Source organism: Pseudophryne corroboree, chromosome 7 (assembly GCF_028390025.1).
Source record: "Pseudophryne corroboree isolate aPseCor3 chromosome 7, aPseCor3.hap2, whole genome shotgun sequence".
Lineage (NCBI taxonomy): Eukaryota > Metazoa > Chordata > Amphibia > Anura > Myobatrachidae > Pseudophryne > Pseudophryne corroboree.
The window spans coordinates 45,172,827-45,177,885 of NC_086450.1; the positions used below are offsets into that span (position 1 = coordinate 45,172,827).

Genomic DNA, 5,059 nt, shown 5'->3' on the forward strand with positions numbered 1-5,059 from the left:
TATATATATATAATGCATTAAGCTAAAAAATCAGTGCACATGTACAAAAATGTTGGTACTGTACTGTATACGGGCCCTCATTCCGAGTTGATCGCTCAGTTTTTCGTTCGCACAACATATTTGCAAAGTTGCGTTAGTGTAGTAAATTTGCGAACATCCGCCCCCAACGTATTTTTGCTCTTTCGTACGCAGTATTACACAAAGTGGGCGTACGCCAAATGACATCGCAGCAATGCGAAAACATCGCAGCAATGCGAAACCATCGCATTAACACATACTTCATCGTTAAAATACTAAGTTGTAGTATATTTACACATTTATCATTAAAAGTGCTCACTTTTGCGGGCAAACGCACCACAATGGTTTTTTTTGACTATTAAGTGGAATAACACCTTCCAATTAAAAGTCCACAAGCCCTCCTCAATTACAAATCCAATTAGTGAAATGAATTGTAATGTTCATGATCAATTAAGTCTTTTTAAAATACCTGAAAAACACTTTGTAGCCATAATTGTACCTAAATTTTTTTTAGAATTTTAATATAAATATAGATGTTTGCAATGTGCTTGGTCTAATGTTTTTATTTTTATTTTTTAAGTAGAGTTTTAGTATGTGAATGAAGGTGTTTGCATGTTTATTTAGACAATAACAACATGTCTTTTTTACATTTTAAACAAACTTACGTTAGATGTATGAAATGTTTAAGGTAATAAATGTCTGTTCGTCATTCTGCAGTTCCTTCATTGCATTAATAAATAATAAACACCCGCTTAACTTGAAAAAAAAATTTTTTTTTGTTTTTTTTTTGTTTTTTTTATAATATAAACATATATATATATTTTTTTTTAAAACAAAAATTAAAACAACGTTTGCATTTGGTCAACAAGACCCAGCAAGGCCTGGAGATGTATCCTCATGTTGCCAATAATGGCTGCAAAAGATGTGGGATCTCCAACGGCAACATCTGAAATTAAGAGATAACATAAACATTAATAACTTACTCACATTACTTATTATACAAGCAAGGCACAAAGCACACTTTAATGCAGGCATGTCCAAACTGCATCCCTCAAGCTGGTGTGAAACTACATATACTAGCATGCCTTGACTCAGTTTTGGGGCCAGGGAAAGCCAAAGCTGTGTCAGGGCATGCTGGGATGTGTAGTTTCTCAACAGTTGGAGGTCCGCAGTTTGGACAGGCCTGCTTAATGGCAAAGTTACTACATCATGGCTGTTTTATGGTACAATCATTAGCAGAAAAACACACAAGCCTGCTCAGGGTTTTTATATTAAATTTTTACCGTTTACGAGACCATGGGGTACATTTACTACTATGTGAGTTATATTTAAGATGGAGCGTTGCCCATAGCAAACAAGGAAAAATAAGAATATTATCTTGTAGAAGTGGTTCCCCAATTGTAAAGTATAATCTTATTGGTTGCTATGGGCGACATCCCATGTTAAAGATAACTACCATCTTCGTCAATGTTACACCATGTTGGCATTCATTTACATCTGGAGTGTATTTTTGTTTTTTTTTATGGGTTTGGTCCTGCATCATCACACTGCATATCAACATCTTCAGAAGGACAACAGATCCTAGCATGCCCACACTCCCTGAAAGCTGACCTTACTAAATAAGGTCAAACAGGTTTGACTTTAGCCAATAATCATTTTGTGAGTGTAACTTTCACACCACAAATCAGTGTGTCATTAGGCTGCATAACAAAGTGAAGCATGTGATTTGTAAGTGCAAATATTAAGACTACACAGGCACAAGTGTAAAAGACCAACAACATACTAAACTCCACTCAGGTCTAACTGTTTCCCTGAAAACCTAACACATATAAACCCTGTTGTCCTGGCAACCCTGTCGACCTAATGAGTGTCGACCTAGAGTGGACACACAAAACATTGCACACATAAACACTGTACATATAATGACACTCACAAAAATGTAAATACAACATGTAGACCATGAAGAATAACACAAATATTTGTCTTTGGTACAAGAATTCCAACAGTACAACACTGCATGTTTTGGCATTGTAAGTGTAAGTAGGTAATCATTTTTGGAGAACATGTTAAAACACTTACTTTCCTCTGCAACATGATGGTTGACAGTTAATTCAGCAGGGGCTTCTTCTGCCCACTCACTGGGTGGGGAATGCGGCTGGATGGGGGAAGGCGGCTGGATGGGGGAAGGAGGAGGGATTGGGGAAGGAGGAGGGATTGGGGAAGGAGGAGGGATGGGGGAAGGAGGCTGGATGGGGGAAGGAGGCTGGATTGGGGATGTAATTTCAGAGGGTGGGTCTGATTGAGAGGGCGAGGGGGGCGGAGAGAAAGTTAAGCCAATAGAGGGTGAGGGGGGCTGAGAAGGTGAGTTTGAAGTTGAAGGAGAAGGGGTATGGGAAGGAGGAGAAGGGGTCACAGAAAGAGATAGAGAGGTGGTGTGAGAAGGGGAGTGGAAAGTGGAGTGGGCCTGGGAAGCTGAGGGGGACTGGGAAGCTGAGGGGGACTGGGAAGCTGAGGGGGACTGGGTAGCTGAGGGGGACTGGGAAGCTGAGGGGGACTGGGTAGCTGAGGGGGACTGGGAAGCTGAGGAGGACTGCGAAGGGGAGGGGGAGTGAGAAGGGGAGGGGGACTGGGAAGGGGAAGGGGGCTGAGAGGTCTGCCGTTGTTCTCGTCCTATAATGATATTTTTGGAAAATTTTATTTTGCATGTTAAATTACATACTAAACAATTTGAAAAATCACTGTTCTGTTCCATGTAAAAGACTGTGGTTTGTTTTTCTTAAAAATACACATTTTAAAAACATCATCATGTTGCCCACAGCAAACAAAATGAGTCAAAACTTTTACTTTGAAGCTCATTCCTTAATCTATTCCATTGAGTCATATTGATTGGTCTAGGCAACATCACCAGATAACTATTCAAGGCACCTTATTATATAGACAGCACTGATCAAGTATTTGGGTACAGTTTCCTGCCTGGTTATTAATTCTGGAAAACATGCACTTGTTTGGTGACACTTTGCTACAGTCAGTACTGTTTGCCCTAACCACACACACTGTCCTATGTTATAAAAATGGACAATCAGCGTTGCAATTAGCCTACCACTTAGTGTAAATTTCTTACATTTTTGCTAAGAATCTTATGTAATGTAACTTACTGCGTGCATGCATAGCCCGTATTTGCTGGCGGATCTCCGCCAACAGCTCTGGCGTCCTCCTGCGGAGATCACTCCATCTCCTCTCTAGTTGGATGATTGTCCGCCTGCTGCGGACGCGAGTCCGCAGCAGGCGGCGGACCTCCGCGTAGGCCTCGCGCTTAACCCGATTTGCGATGAAGCGCCCAACGCGGCCTACGCGGCGGTCCATCACCGCAACCAGGACGCGGAGCTCCCGCCTGGTGAAAGGTGCAGCACGCATCATGGCAATGGCGTTTTCCTTATTTGGGCATATATTTATAGTGTCTGTTAGCATGTGATTGGTCAAAAATCTATGTTGTCATTTCTAATAACTTTATTGATCTTTGCAATGCTGTGAAGAGCAGAGTGTTATTTCGCACGAGCGGAAATACGCATTCGCATTAGCAAAATTTATAGGAAAAAACAAAACAAAACACAAACACAGACACAGAGACACACAGTTTTGAAAAAATTCCAACAAATATCTGTGTACTCACCACAGTTTGTGTGATCATTCAGCTGGACAGTCACAAAGTGGGCAACATTCAATTTCATTTGTTTGTGTGTTTAAATAATCAGGATTTTAGGATATAAAACAAATAAGGACACTATTTAGCATCATCACATTTTTTACATTTCAAATCTAAAATGGAAAGCTTAACGTGTTAACGGATTTTTAGTCTAAAAAATATTACACATTCCAACACACCAAAAGCATTACACAATGACCTTACAATATCAAACAAAATGTCAACATTACAAATAATACATAAGCATACTGTGATTTTAATTTGGAGAAAAAAGATAATATAAAAACACTATACCTGAAATATTCAGCAACAATGCTTGCCCTGACTTGGCTCCCCCTCCGTGTAACACTCCCCCCACCGAAGTGTCGAACAACCCCTGGCTCCTCATCAGGCAATTCCTCTGTCTGAGGAAGCTCTACGCTACTCCTTACCGCGATATTGTGTAGTATTGCGCACAGAACCACTAGTTTACTTGCCATCTCCGGCGAATACATGATGTCGCCACCAGTGCGGTGGAGCACACGAAACCGCCCTTTAAGGACCCCAATTGTGCGCTCCACCAGCTGCCTAGTGGCAGTAAGCGCGGAGTTAAATGCCGTCTGTGGTCCTGGCCTGGGATTACGGTAAGGAGTCATGAGCCAGGGGGTGCAAGGATATCCACGGTCTCCTGTTTGAGGAAAAACCAAAATTAGAAATAGTAAATTTGGAAAAATAGAAAAAATTTTGAAATAAATATGTGCAACAACTCACCCAATAACCACATGTCTGCTCGTTGACTTGATCTTAATCTGTGCCATATCCCTGATTGTCTAATGACATACGCATCATGGGAACTTCCAGTAAACTTTGCGTTCAGGGAAAGGATCTGGAGGGATGGCCCACAAACAACCATTACATTCAGAGAATGAAACAGTTTCCTGTTTCTATAAATTTCTTCATTATGTTTTGGTGTCTGAATAGCTACATGTGTGCCATCCACAACCCCAATAACATGTGGGAAGCGACTACCACCTTCCGCAAATTGCCGCTTCACCACATCTAGGGCACCAACATCCAAAGGCATAGCAATAAATTGCTTCACACGCTTGAGGAAAGCCTGGCAGACACGCCGCAGGACCTTACTGAACTGGCCCTGCGACATGCCAACCAGGTCTCCAACCACATGCTGGTAAGACCCTGTTGCCAAAAAATGTAACACAGCAAGGAATTGTGTCAATGGTGGTATTGCTGTAGGATACCGAATTTCAGACTCCAGATCACTCTCTATTATGGAGAGAGTGTCTAGGATTAGATGTGGTGGCAGCCTGTATCTACGTACAACCACATCATCTGGCATCC

The 5,059-nt window shown here is 41.5% G+C and overlaps 1 long non-coding RNA gene across 1 annotated transcript; it reads right to left on the reverse strand.

Annotated features, from left to right (window-relative positions):
* Positions 1–2,103: 2,103 nt before the first annotated feature.
* Positions 2,104–4,558, reverse strand: LOC134943337 (uncharacterized). The gene is made up of 4 exons (XR_010181476.1): positions 4,472–4,558; positions 4,016–4,388; positions 3,689–3,710; positions 2,104–2,688 (listed from the first exon to the last, which is right to left on the reverse strand). It is a non-coding gene; the product is annotated as an uncharacterized LOC134943337 (long non-coding RNA).
* Positions 4,559–5,059: the final 501 nt, after the last annotated feature.